The following is a 20,884-nucleotide window of genomic DNA, read 5'->3' on the forward strand; positions in this document are numbered from 1 at the left end:
TAGTGCACTATGCCACAGTATTCCAATTATCATCCAACAAAACATACCTGCCAGCTCCTCTTGGGATGCAGGAGTTGCACCCACATCCAGAATGTAATGTGCCATGGATTGCTGGGAGATATCCCGGGTGGCAATGCTCACCAAGAATTCTTCAGTGGCAGTGAGAAGGGGTTCTGCAGCGGGGCCTCCACCTGTGACATGATGATCACATGCCACTGCAGCTGCACTCCTACATCCAGCTGTTACCATGTCTGTTGGTCTGTGCCACACCTGCTAATATGTGTGATTGTGTCACCCAAGGTGTTAATGTTGGCCACTAATTCATCCCAAAGGGCTGTAAGCTCAGCCATATTAGCCCACCCCCTGGACAGCAGCACAGCAGCATATTGGCTTAAGACATCAATTATCAGATTATTCTCTGCATCTGTAAATGGATGCCTATGACAAGCAGATGGTTTACCATCACAATGTCACAATGTCGAGGTGCACATCTGTGATGGCAGATGTGCAAAAGGATGTTTTCAATGGTATGTTTTAGCGAACCAAAAGATGCCGAAAACACAAAAGAGCGAATGCCAGTGTGCATTCGCACTTTTGTGAGTTTGGCATTCTGAGTGGAAATCGCACTACAGTGGGGATTGGGACATGTACCCATTCCTTCACTGTAGTACATCCTCAGAGTTAGTATACATAATTAGCAGGGGTGTGGGGGGGGTGCAGGGGGGTTTGTCCCCTGCAAAACATGTTTTGAATGGCACCAGATGTTGAGGTAAGTTCGAAAAAATGTCAACAGTTCGATTTTGAATTGTTGACATTTTTTTTATTCATTCCGAAGGTCGTTCGCTAACATAATTTTCAACAATGTTTTTCGAGTAAGTCATTACTTGCACAAAACATTTTCGAAATTGTGATGGTAAACCCAAGCAGACATATTGTGTCCTACAAGACAAAAGAATAATAATACATGAGGATCACATAAATCCAAATTAACTGTTTACCAATAAAGATGCAAAGGAAAGATGTCGGTATTCTCCCCTGGATAAACATGAAAGAGTCTGCATAGTTCTACAAATAACAAGATGGAGGTTACAAAACAGGGAGACTACAAGAGAAACATATCTTTGTTTGTGCCATAATAGTAAGTATAATATGCTCACCCACCCAAAATAACAGTGCAGTCTAGTGAGTGCCCTAGCACTAACTCATCTTTGTTCCCCCCAAACAAAATGACAGACTAAAGACCCATTGTGCTAACAAAACATCTCTGAGATGCTAAAAGTGCTATCAAAAGACCTCTCCATGTAACATGCACATATTTATAAAGGGACAGAATATTAAAAGCCTGCTTGAACACAGAGTACCCCACAGGGTTAACAGCTTGAGAAAGACAGAGATGTATAAATGTGGTGCATGTTCACAATGCACGTATATAAGTCATGGAGTAGGATTTCATGTCAAGGGTAGGCAGATGCATCTGGTAGGGAAGGTTTTCTCTAACTGTAACTCTAGTGGGCTTGTGTAAATTGTCCAGTGTGACACCTGTGAAGCCTTTTATGTAGGCAAGACCGAGCGTCAATTAAAGAAAAGGGTTTATGAACATCTGTATGATGTTAAAAACCATAATAAATGAAATGCCCTATACAAGCATACTTTAAATTGTAAAAAAGCTTAGTTTATATTTTTTGTAATAGAAGTTGTCCCTAAGGATGTGAGGGGGGTCCATGGGAAACCAAACTGGAATAAATTTACTTACTCCGTAAAGGTGGCTCTTCCAAAGAGATAACTAACTTCTGCCCTATTGCCATTCTTTTCCCCTAGCAGAAATCTTAGAAAAATGCATCCACAAACAGTTCCTTAACTACCTCACCTCTAACAATCTCTTATGCAATTCACAACATGGTTTCAGACCCAAACACAGTACTTCCGCTGCTCTAATCTCTTTTACTAACACCATTCATCATCTCCTAAATGAAAGCCAGGCAGCCTCCTCCATCTTTCTGGACATGTCAAAAACCTTTGACACCATTTCCCATCAACTTCTACTCAACAAACTCTCAACCTCCAGCATCAGCTCAGCTGCTCTGTCTTGGTTCCTCAGCTATCTTTCCAATTGGCAGCAGGCCACCAAATGGCAAAACACTCTTTCCCCCTACTCCCCATCTCTGTTGGTGTGCCCCAAGGTTCAATAGTTGGCCCTCTCCTCTTCTTATTATTCACAAACGACCTCAGCTCTCCAACCAATCAAGCCACCACTGTCCAATATGCTGACGTTGCTACCTTTATATGCTCTACCCCCTCTCCCCATGAACTTCAAATAAAAATGCAATCAGCCTTACAAAGTATAGAAAAATACCTATCAGAACATCAACTAATTCTCAACCCAAATAAAACCAAATTAATAATCTTCAAAAATAATATCTCCAAACCTTGTCATACCTCTCTGCCAATCTGCTCATCAAATGAAACCAATATCGAACCCACAACTCATACTAAACTCCTAGGGGTCATTATTGACAAGAAAATAACTTTTGAAAAAAATGTCTCTCTGACAATCAAAAAAGTCCACATCAAGCTTGGCACTTTATATAGGGCCAAACCATATCTTACCCACAATGCCAGGCTTGCCACTGCCCATTCTCATCTGCTTTCTACCCTCCTCTATGGATCTTATATTATCACCAACCTTCACAAATCTGAACTAAATAATCTAGAATCTTGCTATCACAAAATTGCCACGTTTGCCATGAATGCCCCACACAGGACTAACCACTGTACTGTGCTCTCTCAACTAAAATGGCTAGAACTCCCCAACCTTCTAGCTCACAACCAACTTACAATGGTCCACAAATGAATTCACTAACCCTCTAACTGCCCTGCCCTCTCCAGTCTTGTCCAACCCACTCTCAACTCCAGGACCCCCAGATCTTCCAATAAACTTATGCTAAAGGTCACCCAATCCCTCAACTATCATGGGGACTGTCTTTATTCAAATAAAATTACAAAACTTTGGAATACTCTCCCTCCTACAATTACTAAAAATCCACACCATCATGAGTTCAAACAACTACTACTCGACCACCTAGCCAATAATTGGCACTGCTCCTATCTGACCCCTGGTTAAATCCTCTTATACTCATCCCACCCCTTCCCACTGCTACAGCTTCTCCCTGATTCCTTCTATCTACATTTTCTTTCTTATTAACCCTCCTTTTTAACTGTGTTTTTGGCACCACTGTTATTTTACTATATACATAATTCCATCCTGCAGGAATCTCAAACATCTGGCCTAGCAATGCTATTTTTGTGTAACATGCAATTTGTATATACCATATTTTTTCTAGCCTGTACTTACGTTTTGTACAATATGAGTGTTTTTAATTTCATATAATTACTGTAAACTGAATACTGTTGTTTATATTCAAAAGAATATATTGTACTGTTTTTGGAGCTTTTCTCCCTGGGTCTCCACTGAAAATGGGCTCCTAGCCCAGTCGAACTTTCCTGGTTAATAAATGCAATAAAATAAATGAATAAAAATATAGGGAAGCCTGCTGGCAGATAGTGCTGGAGACTAATAGACCCCCAGGGCTCAATGATCATTTTTCCCTGGCCCCGGTGTTAAAGCTTAGGGCAGCCAAGCTGTAATGAGACTATGGGTTAGTTTATAATGGAGGAGCCTTTTTCTCCCTTTATTTGATGTTAGTTTACAAATTCCTAGTTGGGTGTATTTTAAATGATTTTATGATGGGGTTGTACGTAATTGTTCATCTCTTCATTAGATGGCGCCATATGAGCAGAGATGTTTTTTATTGTAATAAGTATTTTTTATGTAATAAACATTTTTTAAACAAGGAATATTACTTTTTGATAGGTAGTTTTTATTTGTTGCAAAGTGTGTGTAACCTGATTTGGAGGTATAGTTTTAATGTATTTTAGTGTATTTTATAATGTGACATCCTGGGAATAGTTAATTGAGTGATTTATTGATTGTTAAAACTTTGATAAGCAATTAATGTTGTATTATAAAAGGAGATGGGAACGAGGTTTTGTGTTTATCTGATGAAGTCTTTTATCTTAAGAGATGAAAATGCATAGATTTTGGAGTGTTAATGTGTGTGCACCTTGAAAATAAAAGGAGTTTTTAGGACCTTTATTTGTGCCTGGATACTTTTTGGTGTTGGCTGTGGTTTGGCACATTCTTCATGTTTAGACTGTTTTGTGGATGTATGAAGGTGAACGAAGGGCAAAATATTCCCCCATGGCTTGTCCTGATGGAGGGAGAGTCAGAGATATGGCTGAATTTTGGAAGATCACAGGTCAATTGAAGCAATTGGTGGACCTGTTAACTCCTAGTGGGCAAGGTTTGGCTGCTATTTTGACTTCCGTGTCCATACCTTGCAATCAGGAAGTGATGTCACGTGCTGGATTTGTGAGTTCTATCTCAGTGGATGTTAATAATCATGGAGCTGGAGGGGACTTGGCTTCTGGTGTGCTAACACAGCATGAGCAAGATGATTTTACTACTACTCCGAGTATTTTTTATCCTTTGGGGATTGGGGATGATCATCAACGAGGTGGTGTAAAAAATATAGGAACTCAGAGCCAGAGCCAGTCGTGAGGAATCCATCCCAGTTTAAACTAAGGTATGTGTAGTCCTTAGAATATTAGCTACAGGTACTTTTCAAAGACCACCCGGGGACATGATGGGTGTCAGAATAATTTAGTTAAACTGCATGATGCTATGATGAAATACAAAACTCTAGTCTTGGACAATTTATATTTGAAAGAGTGTGTAAATCTCGGCATTGTTCCTAAGGGCTTAAGGATATGTAAATACCTAAATAATTTTCAAGTTGGTTCTGAATTTCATAAAGAGTTGATTTCTATTTTTGACCGCTGTGGTTTAGATATTTTAAGGGCCATTATTAAAAATAATGAATGAGAGATGGCTAACTTACATCAGTGTATTGAGGTTTTGAATTCTAGTTTAATTAATGATTTAATGTTTACTGTGGACTGCGAAAAAGTTAAATATTATGACATAAGGCATCAGATTGATGAGAGATGTAAGGAGACGTTGAATAGAAAGTATAAAAAGTTGGATAGGGATATTAGGGAATAACAAGAGGGCAAAAGTTACCCACCCCCTAAGACAGGTAATAACTCCCCCCAGAATGGAAGAGGGACATTTAAACCACCTGTAAGGAATGTTCGGTTTGGTCAGGGTGGTGATGAAGAGAGAGTGGTTAATCACCAGGGAGCTAATGGAGTTGATGGGTCTGTTGATTTGGAGGACCCTTTAGAATCTCCCCTTCCCCGGAGGTCCAAGAGACTCAAAAACAGATCTACACATTTTTAGTGGGACCCCTACCAGCGAGGGGGTAGGGCCCAAGGGGGACTGTGAGGTAAATATTATGTACCCTGATGAGTTACCAATATTGAAGGATAAATGTAAATTTAGTCTGGGGGAGATTTAACATTTTAAATCATTGTAATGTGGAAGTAAGTAGAGAACATTTTAAGTTGTTTTTGAAGGGATTTAAATTTATCCCCAAAAGTAAAACTGATTTAAGTAAGGTTATTTTGCATGTGAAGATGTTTGTTCAAAAATTGAATTTAGACAACATGTTTGGGGGAAGAGGTTTAGAGCCACCTCCAGAAGTGTTAAAGAAGAGGAGTACAATAAATCTCTCTTTGCACCCCCAATTGAGGAATCTGGGATCTGCATTGGACAGGAAAATTAGAAAAAGAGTCTGTAATAACAGGTTTAAGACCAATTTAACCTAGGCAGAGATAAAAGTGTCAAATGATATAAGGGCAAATCAAAATGTAAGGGTTATGGAAGGGAGGGGGAATAGTCATGATGGATAAAATCCCTTATGAGGCTAAAATGATGGCAATACTTCAGGATTACTCAAAAAAAACTGTACCTCTTTCTACTTCATTTTGCTGTTTGCCATATTTATTACTGCTTGTTGGTAGCTTCACTAAATTGATGGCAGTGTTCTACTGAATCACTGCTTTATTAGTGCTGTCTGTTACTGTTGTGATTTGTTTCAAAGCTATCTACTGATTAACTATATTTCATTGTTATCTACTGCAATTCATTACTGTTTAACTGCATTTTACTGCATTTTGTTGCTGTTTAACTGTATTTTTTCATACTCCAAGTGCTATTCTCTTGACTAAAAGTGATTAATCTGTGCTTCACTGTGAGTTTTTCCTTACTGAGTTCTTAAGCTTAAAATTGAGTAGCATAGTCTCAGTACAGGTCTGCAGTATCCAGAGCTTCAGCTGCACGGTTTTAAACCCTTTTTGAGGTATTCCAGCTATAAGTTAACTGTTTTTTTTTTATTGAAAAAAAGTTCTAAGCTTGTTTTCTACCTTTCCTGTTACTAGAGTAGTCCAGATACAGATTTGCTGTATCAAGGACTGTTTTGTAAGTTTCTGAGTTCCCCAGACCCTTCTGTGTTAGAGGGAAGCCTTTCAACTTATCAGTGGGAGCGGTAAGTACTAGGTAGCCTATCTACTACAAGAGGAGTGGCTTCTGGCTCTGAAATTGTAGTTTATTGGCCGTTTGGGTAGTTTTTTCTATCTCTTTCAACTTTCTCTTCTCTCTTGCACTTTAATTAGCTTATTCACCAGCACTTCATCAGGCTTTTTGTAGCAATTATTGTAGCACACATAAGTGCTATCAGCACTAGACGTCCTATAAGGAAACAGCTCCAGTACTTAGTAATGATGACCATCTCTCCTGGCATGTCTAAAGGTCAGTTTCCTGGGCTTTCTCCTATTAACCTGGTGAACTTGGGCATTCTGAGGCAGTCTAGCAACTGCCTCATGTACACAGACAACCCTCTCCTCTTACCTCCCAGCACTCAGACTTGTGAGAGATGCGCCTATATCTCCAAATTGGAAGCCATGCACTCTCCAGCCAAGATCGTAATAGCTGGTCAAGAGGAGAGTGGAACACATAGCCCTCTAGAACACCCACCACCACAGGCCTCACATAAAAATGCAAACCACACACCCACCTTCGAGGGGGCTCTAAATAGAAATCTACCCAAAAAGCAGAGACCTCCAAGGCATAAACGCACTAGACCACCACAACACAGCACAAACCACAAGGCACACAGCTCACCTACACAGTGTGCCCCTCAACTTAAGCCCCTAAGGCAAAACAGCTTGCCCAATACAATAATCATAGGTGACTCAATAGTGAGGCACACTGATGTCCCACTCACTACATTGAATAAGGAGAAGGTAACAGTCAGCTGTCTATATACATAATATATGCACTCAGGTCACTCCACAACAAGTACAAGTATGGCTCTGTCATTGTACATGTGGGTGTGAATGACCTGAAATGCACCTCACTGGACTACATGAAAAGAGAAATGGTGGAGGTCTCAGATTATATGGCCCAGGCAGGTATGACCCTAGCCCTGAGCAGCATCCCACCATCACCCAGAATGATGCCACCGTACAAATAGAAAATAATTGACTTCAACAATTGGGTAAGTTTCTGGTGTCATTTTAAGGGATTCCAGTATATGTCTGCTTGGGATGACATGATTGACAGACCTCAAGGCTTTTGGCCTGCATTTGTCACCCCTGGGTTTCCGGGTACTGGCTAAAGCTCCTGCCACCCCTATAGTGCCTTTTTTAGGAGGTGTTCCAAAGACCAAATTACCACTGTAACAGCTATAAATAAATGCAATCTGAGGGTCATGCTGCTCAATGCTAGAAGTCTAAATCTCCAGATGCACTCACTTAAAGCACTTCTCAAAATGGAGAACATTGACATTTGTGCTGTAACGGAGACCTGGGTTAAAACAGCAGAAAGCACCCCTGTGCTACCAGGCTATAACTTATTCCACACCTTTCAGCCCCAGAACATGGACCAAAGCTCCAAAGGCAGTGGTGTCTCCATATTCATAAAGGATATGCACATCTCCAGGCTAGTAGCCCAACATAATGCATCTGAGATACTCCAGGTACAAATAACATTGGGTTAGATGGCAATTCAGGTCATAACCTGCTATAGGTCCCCAACCATGTCCCAAGACTCTCACTCCACATTCGTAAGCACCCTGGAAACTATTATGATCCAACCCAACACTCTCATACTAGGTGACTTCAACTACCCCTCCATCAGCTGGGAAAACTACTCATGCACCAAAGCACTGGCCAAATGCTTCCTGGAATTCATCAATCCCAATGCCCCGGACCAGCTCATTCTTGCCCCCACTAGAGGAAGCAACATCCTTGACCTGGTTATTACTAACATGGGCAACTGTTGCTCTACACCAATAGTCAATTTCTCCCTGGTTAAATCCGACCACAATCTAACCACCATGGAAATCCACATCTCACCCACACACCCCGCAAAGGTATCCACCATGAAAATCATCTCCAAAGCTGACTTTGGACTCCTAAAAACAGAGGTGGTTAACTTCACTGCATCCATGCCAATGGAAAATAGATGCATGACTGCTGAATCATACACCAATGCACTGTACAAACACGTACATACATGCATGGAACTAGCCATACCCAATAGAACCAAGATGCTCTCCTCCAAAAAAAAGGAAGCCAGTCTGGTGGTCCCCTGCCATTAATAAACTCTACAACAGAAGGAAGAAACTGTTGCAGAATAGGTGAAGTCCCAATTCTGGAAAAATTCCCTTATTAGCCTTGACAAAAAGTGAGATCCCTCATCAAAACCTCCAAAGCCAGCTATGAAGACAAAATTGCAGCAGCCTCATAAAACAACCACAAAGCCTTCTATAGTTATATTAAGAATCTCTATGGCAATACCCAAATTTGCTCTGAGTTACTGCACAATGGTACCTCCTATGCTGAGCCAACAGATAATGCCAACATCCTGGCCGACAGATTCAGTGCCAACGTTAACCCCCCCAAGGACCAATCTCAATACCAGAAGAATGCCAGGCACCCAACATTACTGCAGCACAGGCTAAAGCTGCATTGTCTAAGGCCAATAATACAGCTTCCATGGGACCCAACAATATCACTGGCTGTGTTCTACTTGAATTATAAAGTGAACTGGCACCACATCTGTGTGCTCTGTTCACTCACAGCCTCACCTCAGGCTTTGGCCCTACCAAATGGTGCACTGCTACAGTCATCCCTCTCCACAAAGGAGGAGTGACTACAGACACTGGAAATTATCACCCCATTAGCCTGTCGAGTCTGATATGTAAGGCTATGGAGCACATCATCATGGATATAATTAACAAGGATATAGGGAATCTCCAAACTCTAGATCCCATGCAATTTGGTTTTGTGAAAGGTAGATCATGCCTGCTCAACCTGGTTGACTTCTGTGAGTCAGTCACCAGAGTGGTGGATGAAGGTAAGGCAGTTCATACAGCCTACCTTGATCTGGCCAAGGCTTTTGATACCATTCCTTACTCAGGCATTATTGATAAACTCAGCAAACTAGGCATCAACCCCTATATTGTTAGGTGGGTTGCAAACTGGCTCATAGATAGAACCCACAGTGTGAAAGTAGCAGACTCCAAGTCAGACTGCCGACCAGTCATGAGTGAAATCCCATATGGATTGGTCCTGGGTCCTCTCCTGTTTGGCATCTACTTCTCAGAAGTCCATGCCAATACAGATGGACTCTGGCTGACCAAATTCACAGATGGCTGTAAGCTGAGAGCCATTATTAACTCCCCAGGTGATGCAGACATCCTACAGAAAGGCCTCACTGAGACCAGTGACTGGTGTCAAATCCATGGCCTTAAGGTTAATGCCAAAAAATGCGTCATGATCCCCCTTTGAGAAAAACTCAGTTCCCACCAGTTACCACATCGATAGGAGCCCACTGAACACTGAAGGCATTATAAGAGATCTGGGGACACAGGTTGACAGCAACCTCTCCTTCGACAACTACATTGCCACTGTGGTTTGAAAGTCCTTCTATGTGGCACATCTCATTACCAAGGGTTTTGCATCCAGGAAGAAAGTGGTCATCATTTCTCTCTACTCTTACCTCATTAGACCAGTCATAGAGTATAATGCCCCTTTTGGCATGTACTTCACTAAACACCTGCAACAGCTGGAGAAGCCACAAAAGTACCTCACAAAGAGGATCCTAGGCCTTAAACACATGTCCTACATGGACAGACTCAGAAAAGTCCAGCTATTCTCTGTCTCATGTCATCTGCTAAGAGACAATCTCTTCTTGACTTACAAAGCCATGTCTGACCCAGCTCTGTTAGAAATGCTACATCTGAAGAAATCCCAATCCTTCTGCACCACACACTCCAGAGACCTCAACCTCATTACCACAATCAACAGAACATACTGGAGGGACAGGTTCATAACCCAGAGACTATCCATGCTCTGGAATAGACTTCCCATACATGTCAAGCAGTGGACCTCACTAGCCCTCTTCAAGTGAAATCTTGATGAGTGGATGGGAAATAGAAAGTTCACCCCAGGGATCACTCCAGTGGCTCTACTTGATAGAGACACTGGGAACTAACAACGGGCGGCACAATGCCAGTGCACATTTATGGGCTAGGCTTGTAAATGCCCTAGGGCCATTAGCCTAGTACACACCTATGAACCTCTATAGTAGGGTTTCTATTAATGAAATAAACATTGTCTACAGGAAAATAGATTTGGCATTAAAGGAACCATTTGATAAAGGGGCAATAGATTATGGAATCTCCTCTTATTTGGAAAATGATAAATCTAGGGTACCTTCAATATTTGGAATTCTGAAGGTACACAAAAATCCTAATGACCCTCCCTTCTACCAATTGTGGCAGCTGAGGGTTCCAAAACTGCCCCCTTGGTCAAAGATTTGGATTGGAAGTTAAAAAGTGTTTGGCTGGGGAAGGAAACATTTTGAAAAACTCCTGGGATTTCCTCCAAAATGTTAAGTTGGAATTTTTTTCTGAGCATCCATTTTTGTCACTATAGATGTGATATATTTATTTTCTGTTATCCCACATGATGTGGGGATTCAATGGTTAGAGGAAGCCCTTAGAATGAATGATGGATTCTCTGACAATGATGTCTATGTGTGTTTAGAGTTGGCTGAATTGGTACTGAAGAATAATTGTTTGCATTTTGAAGGAGAATTTGTCTGGCAGCTTAACGGTATTGCTATGGGGGCCAGTTGTGCCCTCACTTATGCAAATCTTGTTTTATCTATTTGGGAACGTAAATTTGTTATCCATTCCCAATACGCAACCTGTTGGAAGATGTATAGGAGATATCTGGATGATATCTGTCTTTCGTGGGTAGAAAGATTAGACAAGCTTAGGGAATTCATTGATTATATATCCACCACTACTGAATTTTTAAAGTTTACTTATAAGGCTACCCATGATCGTATGGATTACTTGGATGTATCCATACACAAATGGCAGGGAAGTTTTAAGTCCACCATTTACAGGAAGGAGACCTTCTCCAATTCCTACATTTGTTTTTCTAGTGCTCACCCCTTCTTTCAGAAGAGGGGGATTGTAAAAGGGCAATATCTTCTAGCCAGCAGAATGACTTCTGAGGATGGTGATTTTGAAAGGGAATGTAGGATAGTGTAGGAAATGTTTCTAGAGAGGGGTTACCCATTGGACCTGATACTTAAAATGAAAGATGAAAGATGAAGTGAGGGATGGTAGGGTGGATAAGTATTCCCCCATTTTGGGGAAGGAAATGGATTTAAACTGGGGAAGATTTTGTCAAGAGAATGCTGACAAAGGATATCATTGAGCTTTCATTACGAGTTTTAGTGATGATGCTCATGTCATCAGGGGGGTAGTAGAAAGGGAATGGAAAAAAAATTCCAAGTTTTTGGATTTGGAGAATTTAATGAGGAAGCCCCTTAAAGTCATATTTAGAAAGGGACAGAATATTAAAAGCCTGCTTGAACACAGAGTTCCCCCAGGGTTAACAGCTTGAGGAAGATAGGGACTTATAAATGTGGGGCATGTTCACAATGCACATATATAAGTCATGGTGAAGGATGTTATGTCAAGTGTAGACAGAAGCATCTGGTAGGGAAGGATTTCTCAAATTGTAGCTCTAAAGTGCTTGTGCATATTGCCCAGTGTGACACCTGCAAAGCCTTTTATGTAGGCAAGACAATTAAAGAAAAGGGTTTATGAACATCGGCATAATGTTAAAAGCCATAATGAATGAAATCCCTATACAAGCGTACTTTAATTTGCAAAAAGCTAAGTTTATATTCCTTGTAATAGATGTTGTCCCTGAGGATTTGAGGGGGAATCCATGTGAAACCAAATTGGAATATAAGGAAGCCTACTGGCAGATAGTGCTGGATGCTAATAGCCCCCTAGGGCTCAATGATCAGTTTTCCCTGGCCCCAGTGTTAAAGCTTAGGGTGGCCAAGCTGTAATGAGATTATGGGTTAGTTTATAATGGAGGAGCTTTTTTCTCCCTTTATTTGATGTTAGTTTACAAATTCCTAGTCGGGGTGATTTTATGATGAGGTTGTACATAATTGTTCATCTCTTCATTAGATGGCGCCATATGAGCAAAGATGTTTTTTATTGTAATAAGTATTTTTTATGTAATAAATAATTTTTAAACAAGGAATATTACTTTTTGATAGGTAGTTTTTATATGTTGAAAAGTATGTGAAACCCGATTTGGAGGTATATTTTGATATATTTTAGTGTATTTTATAATGTGACATCCTGGTAATAGTTAATTGAGTGATTTATTGATTGTTAAAACTTTGATAAGCAATTAATGTTGTGTTATAAAAGGAGATGGGAATGAGGTTTTATGTTTATCTGATGAAATATTTTATCTTAAGAGATGAAAATATGTAGATTTTGGAGAGTTCATGTGTTTACCTTGAAAATAAAAGGAGTTTTCAGGACCTTTTTTAGCCCCTTATTTGTGCCTGGATACTTTTTGGTGTTGGCTGTGGTTTGGCACATTCCTCGTGTTTAGACTGTCCTCAGCTGAGTGTCCAAGCCAAGTCCTTCAGCACTCTGTCTGTTTAACTAGTGCTTCATGTCCCTGCTTCAAGCAGCTGACACACACACAGACACACAGACACACACCTGGGAAGGTTTGGCAGAGATTTGCTAGCTATGGTCCCTCTGCCCAAACTATATAGTAGTTACTGCCACCACACACTCCTCAACCAGTTACGCTAAGGATCTTACATCGGTACCCATTACACTGAGTGAAATTAATATTAGTACAAATGGTAGTGTTTTGGACCAATGCAGTGAGGCTTTCAGAAGTAGCCACAGAGTCACCAAAAAGATATGAGTACTCTCCAAGGTTAAACTATTCTCTAAAAGTTTAGCCACAATGAAAAGTTTAAATATACGTAATAATATTAATAATTAAGAAAAGAGCATTAAAATGCAAAATATCCATTTACAGTAAACACCAGAGTTTCAGTCACAGGAAATATTAATATAACACAGACAAATAGATTCACACAGATAGAGAAAAACAGTATTTAACTAATCTCACTATATTTTCTTGACTGATCTAAGGAATTACTATTCACTGGTCACTTACTAGAGCAAGGGAAGATGAAGTAGCTGAGAGGTCCTTCTATATCAGGTTCCAAAAATAGACTGCAATGAGACTTCAGTCTCACCTGGTATTAAAATATATTTTTGTGATGGATTACAGAATGACAACACATACATCTGGTCATCTGGCTTCTGCTTCCCATGCTACCTCCCCCTTGGCTAGAAACTTTTAGGATTTAGCACATATGTGTCCAATAACACACACACACACACACACACACACACACACACACACACACACACACACACACACACACACACACACACACACACACACACACACACAAAACCTTGCTAAGATCTGCTGCAGCTCCTGGAAGTCATAAAACAATTTCAAAGTTCCACCCTTCCAGAGTAGCAATTTGTTTACCCCAAAGACAGTACAGAAAGCTTCCTAGACAGACTTTTTGTCTCTGGCTGCTTTGAGAACTGTAAGATACAATCCTTATCACCTAAGCCAGGTAATTTAATTTCAAACTATTTTCAAAGTTAGGTGGATTGTGATTAACCTCTTCTCTTCCAGTATCCTCAGTTAAGATATATACATTTAAACAGTTACAATAATGGCTGTATATTTCCTTTTCTGTCCAGCATGGCACACATAACACAAGCAGCTTTACAAATACAGTTTTCAACACAGTCATTTGTACAAATCAGTTTGATGTACAAATGACATATAATTCTTTATAACATTCCAGCTGGCTGTGTGGCATATGTTACACGTCCACTGCCCTATTTCTCCTGACATAGCTGGCAATATCTCTTATCATCACATCCTCGACCTTCAAGTCGAGGAATGTTGGCCTGGTGGCACCCCACAGATGTGTAAGCATGACTTTCAGACATTACTTGTAATAGCTTAAAGCTACATATAGTTAGGTTTGGTATTCATAATGGTATTCTGTTCTGTTCCTTTTTTTCACAGCTGAGGCAGATCATGATCTGAATGTAAGAACCCATGAAACTCAATTGGCAAGGATGAGAGCATCATGTGATATGTATGCATCACAACAGTACTGTTATTGTACAATTAAAAGTTAAATACAGCTTTGCAATACCTCTTAACTGTATGGGTTTTGCAGAATGTTCAGATTGTTGCCTCATAATTTTGGTTTGCTTCTCATAAATTGTTTATCTGGCAAATTTTAACCAAAGCATTGAGGACTGCAGTCAGAAAATGACATTTGTGTCTCATACTTCATACGTTTAAGAATATCTGTGCTACTGCAAAGCTTGTTATTGTATCACTTTTCTAGGTTTGTATAAAAATATGTAAAATGTGTTGCTATTTGTGTACCTTTGTACCCCAGTAGTTATTGCTTGGTCCACATTTGTGACTGTAAGAAGTTGTGTAAGAAGTAAGAAGTGTAAACAATAAGATTCACAACCTACATGCCCTTTTAGCTACTTGTTCCCCAGACCTACTACATCTCACAGAAACCTGGCTTAAACCAAGTACGAAAGACACACAGATAATCCCACCAGGGTATGATATACTAAGAGCAGACCGAATAACTCATAAAGGTGGCGGTGTAGCCATACTCTACAAAAATACATTACAAATCTCCCTTGCCTCTCCACAACCCCTCCTAACAAACAATGCCGAAATTCTACTTGTAAAACTTCAACCAAACAAACATAAAAGCATAAATATAGCATGTATTTACAACCCCCCAGGCAACAATAATAACAAAACCTTAGAGGACTTTCTCCACTGGTTAACTCAAACTCACCCCCAGGAATCCATAGTGTTAGGTGACTTCAACATCGATTGGAATTCCTTCTCATCTAGCTCCCCATCTAGCAGCATAAATCTACATGGCTTTTCTCAGCTCATATCCACTCCTACCAGACTAGGTAAACCCCAAAACAAAGACAGCATCCTGGACTGGATCCTTACTAATAAAGATCCTGACCAGTACTCAGCAGGTACTCACCCAGAGGACATGAGTGATCACTTACTCACCTATGTTATCAAATTCAAGAAAATCACCCCCTTCTTACAACCATAAAAAAATCAGGAACAATAATAAATTCAACGCCTCCATTTTTCAAACTGAACTTAAAGCCCACAACTGGACAATACTCAAGTCTCTTCCTCTTGAAGAGGCAGTTATCTACTTCAACACCACCTTCCTCAAGATTCTAGATTCCCATGCTCCAATACGGTCTATTAGAACTAAAACCAAAACCGCACCATGGCTCTCTAAGGAAACAAAATCCAAAATCCTATCTAGAAACAAGATGTGGGTCACATGGCGTACCTCTAAAGACCCACACTCCCACCAAACCTTCCGGCAACTAAGAAATGAAACTAAATGAATGATCTTAAATGATAAAAAAACTTCTTCCTCCACCTCCAACACAAACACCTTAATAATCCACAAAAATTCTGGGCAGGCTTAAACAAGCTCCTGCACCCAGACCAGGCAACCACCCCCACTCCAACAACTTGCAAACAACAGTGCCCTGTAAACATTGCTAACACATTCAATAGTTTCTTCACAGAAACTATACAATCCCTGGCCACACAATTCAAACAAACAACCAGCCCACTCCACTACCCATGCCAGCAGAATACTACAACTACATCAGATCATCTATTTACCTTTGATCCAGTACCCATATCCTCTATAACATCTCTTCTTAAAAAACTAAAACCCACTAAGCTAGCAGCTGACCTTCTCCCAGCTGAGTTTCTGCAAAAAGCAGCTGAGGCCATTTCCTATCCCATCTCCATAATCATAAACTGTACCTTGTCAGAAGCCTTCATCCCCTCCATATGGAAAATGTCCCACATTATTCCTCTCCATAAAGGTGGTAGCTCACTAGAGCTAACCAACTACAGACCTATAGCTATACAAATTATGGAAAAGTGTGTCCACAAACAACTGATGGAACACCTCACTAAAAATAAAATTCTAGCCAACTCCCAACATGGCTTCAGGCCAAATCACAGTACCACATCAGCCCTACTATCCTTTTCTAATACCATCAATAACTTCAGAAACAATAATAAACTATCATCTGCTCTTTTCTTAGACCTCTCCAAGGCCTTTGATATGGTGAACCACATTCAACTCCTCCATACATTAAAAAAACTATCACTCAGCAATTCCACGCTGTAATGGTTCCAATCCTACCTGTCCATTAGGCAACAGGCTGTTCTATGGCAGGACAAATTATCCACATGCCTACCTGTTACACTTGGAGTTCCCCAAGGATCTATTCTTGGCCCTCTTCTCTTCACCATCTTTGTTAATGACCTGCCCACAATCACCCCCCATGCCACATGCATTCAATATGCAGATGATTCGACTATCATCAGCACTGCCTCCAACCTGGCAGACCTCACTGCTTCAACCCAAGAAACCTTCAACCTAATAGAAAAATGGTTCTCAAGTCGTCAACTAGTTCTCAACCCCAACAAAACAAAACTACTTACTTTCTCACCCACTAACAAGACTCTTCCCCCCACCTTCTCTATTACATCCCACAATGGAATCACTATATCACCAGAAGCTCACACAAAGCTATTAGGTGTTACCATTGATAACTCCCTTAAATTTGACACCCATTTCAATCTAACCATCAAAACCGTCAATAAAAGCTTGTCTCTCTCTATAAAGTAAAACACTTTCTCACTCCTCACACTAAAATTACAATTGCCAGCACACACCTACTATCAACTCTTTTCTATGCCTCCCCTCTTTACAAACCTAAACAAGACAACCCTTAACAAACTTGCTTCTTGTTACAATCACATAGCTAGATTTGCCACAAATTCCACCTTTAGAACGCACCACTGCACTAACTTGAAGCAACTAGGGTGGTTAGAGTTTTCCAGCCAACTCCATTTCAACCAACTCAAAACGGCTCACCAGATACTGTATCACCCAGAGAAAACACCAGCTCTGAAAAACATCATTCACCCCTATATTAACCTGCAATCTTTACGCTCCTCCAATAAGATCTTAGCTCAAACTACCAAAGCCAATAATTCTGCTGGGGATTCTCTATTCTCCAACTTTGTAGGTAAAATGTGGAACTCCCTACCGACCATGCTCACCTCGGAACCTTCAGTCCTACAATTCAAAAAAAGCTTACACCACATCTCAATACTCTCTGGCAATGTCCCTGTTCCAAACCTGATTAACCACTATCATTTACCCTTCTCTTACCTCACTATCCTTAACCGCTTTTTAACAAGACGCCTCACCTTTGTAACTGACCTATGTTTTTTTTTTTATATGCTGCTGTTATTTTTTTCCCAAGATGTGATGTATCTTTATATTGTATTTAGAACTCAACTATCTTCCTTTTTTGCATTAACAATGTTCATATGTCTGTTATGTACCTGGAGCTTTTCTCCCCGGGCCTCCATTGAAAATGGACATGTATCCAGTCGGACTCTCCCGGTTAACAAATGTAAAATAAATAAAATAAATAAATTGTGAGGTATGGGCTTACTTGGTATGAAATGCAGTAATACATGTCAACTGTACAGATTTTCAAAGATTGCCCAGTTTTTGTATAGTTACAGATATAATTGCAGTTTTCAGTCACTAGACTTTTTAGGAAAAAATGTTATAGGAATACCCTACTCCATAGAAGTAGCATGCACCCAGGACATATTTTTAGGAACATTGTAAAAGGGCAAACTCTTAGAACTTCAAGGTTAACAGCTACAGATGATGAATTTGAGAAATAATTATTTAATTTAAAATTCAGATTCAATGAAAGGGGTTATGCAGATAGTACAACTACAGAAATCCTGGATGCAGCCACTTCATGGAGGGATAATATAGGGAAACCGTACTTCTCATCATTTGGTGAAAGAAGAAGTTTAGTCCAACAAAATAAAGGATCTGTCAGGTTTTTCAGCTTATTATACTAGAGATGTGAACACAGTAACCAGTGTGATTACAAAGAACTGGAATGTACTTATTCAGAATCCAGAAATTAAGCAAGTTGTAGGGGAAAATCCAAATTTTATATTTAAAAACAAAAAATCATTGAAGAGGATGTTATGCTACCCACGCAATGATAAAAGACAAGAAATGACAGTAGTGAAGGGGACGATGCCTTGTGGTGAATGTAACTAATGTATATACATTAATAAGAATAATATATTCATACATCCAGATACTAAGCGCACACATAGATTTAATGTGGTGGCAAATTGCAATACGAACCATGTAGTTTATTTAGCTGTCTGTGAATTATGCTCTGCCTTCTATATAGGCAAAACTGACAGACGGTTAAGGTTTAGGATCAGTGAACATTTACTCAACATTAGTAATGGTGTTTTAACAAATGCATTAGCCAAACATGTATCTCCAAAGGGAATGACCATAAATGTACTTTTCTGGTTGTTGAAAACATTAATCCTAGTGACAGAGGTGGTGATATAAGAAATCACACTGTGACCTCTGAAACCAGATGGATTATTAGGTTAAGGGCTAATAAAGGGAAAGGCCTTAACGACAGGATACCACTTAAGCCAGTTTTGAAGAATAGGAGGTTATTTAAATGAAACCATCATCTATTTATGAATGTTAGATATGTATTAAATACTTTTATGTATGTTTTTCAAAGTATTTTGAAATGTTTTTAAATATGGTCTTAAATGTAGTTTTAAATAAAGTATGTTTCTGCATATATATTTAGGATGATTACTTAAGTGATTAATTGCTATGTTTTAATTGGTTCAAGTATATTTAAAATGGAGATGGCAGAATGTTTTCTCTAAAGTTCTGATGAAGTGATATGTGTATCATGAAAGTGCTTACCTACCTATAATAAAAGTATACTGGATTTTATTGGTGCTTTGACTGTGTTTGAACAACAACTTTGTGCCTTGGTTACCCTACCGATATTTTTGTGGACTTTTCAGTCACATAATTGCATAAGGGTTGAGTACTGACATCACTAATATCAGGCATGTGAGATCCAGATCCAAACCCTTCAGAAAAGTCATGCAAGTACAAAGCCTGCTACTGTAAAAGCTTAATGGTTTTGTAAGAGCAAGTATGCAAGAGTCATTCATATTTTTTCAGACTTTGGCCCTGTATTCCATATGACTTTGACAACATTTATTGCTGTAAGAGTTTGAGGCCTATAAATACAGTACTATAAACTACAGCATATATCTCACAACTGTAAAAGGAAAATATGCATGCAGTTCTCTGTAGGAACACAGTACACTATGGTTGCAAAGAGTAGTTGGCAGTCATGGGGAAAAAAACACATTTACAAAATTAACAAGTAATGTTACATTTTCATCATTATTGCAGTGTAACTGCAGACCTCTCAAGCAGTGCCAGAAGTGGCCTGCTGGAAAAATTAATTAGTAGATCTGGAGCCTGCATATGGGTAATATATGCACACGTCAAGTATTCCTAGCTGAAATCTATACTATAGTGTGCATCTGTTATCAAGTGCTTATTCAGACAGGTTATAAAAAAAGTTTGTTTTACAGTTTGTACTGTTTATAGTAAAGGTAACATAATAGAGTGAAAGAATTGTATCACTGTTTTGTATATCACTTATGATGTTGCTGATGTTCTCCCTTTTTTCCTCTCTCTCCCTACCCCTTATACTCTTTTTTTCAATTTTTCTCCACAGCACAGTGGGGTAGAACTGTTGAATTGGAGCCACCTGCCCCCACTCCACCAGCTGTGGCGTCACATCCTAGCACAACAGGGACACACCCTGGTTGCACCTCCTCTGCTACCCCTGCACTACCTTGGTCTCAGGTGGCTCTGCCCCACAGGATAGACCAGTGGTTCCCTCTGGGAGCAGTGGCAGAGGTGGTGATTTTATCACCTGCAATGAACTGCCAGGGTTGGTGCATAGGATTGTGTGACACTCGGTTGGTGCACATCTATGCCAGGTGGAGACTCTGTTCTCCATTGTTGTTCTGAATAATACAAGAAGACACAGATGTCAGACACTGCAGGAATCAGTACAGTGAGGTGACAGTGATGATAGTCCACTGGGTGAGGACTCAATTCTCACTATCTCTAAACTTGATGTCCATGGGCTCTTTAATGTCCACCCTCTCTCCCCAGCCATGGTGTTCACCCCCTCTTGTGTCCTTCACCATCTCTTTGTCTTGTCTTGCATGTCCTGTCTGTCTGTCGTTGCTTCCTCACCTACCCACATTACCTCACCCACACATACCTAGGTCCCTACCCCAACATTCCTCTCTCTCTGCAAAAAGGAAGAAAGGGCATCTGTCCCAAAGAAATGTTGTCCCATACATAGCTCTCCATTTCACACCATTGTCTTCATGACACCCTTGATTTGGTCCA

This window comes from Protopterus annectens, chromosome 6.part1, assembly GCF_019279795.1.
Source record: "Protopterus annectens isolate FY-2018-M chromosome 6.part1, PAN1.0, whole genome shotgun sequence".
In the NCBI taxonomy this organism is placed as follows: Eukaryota; Metazoa; Chordata; order Ceratodontiformes; family Protopteridae; genus Protopterus; species Protopterus annectens.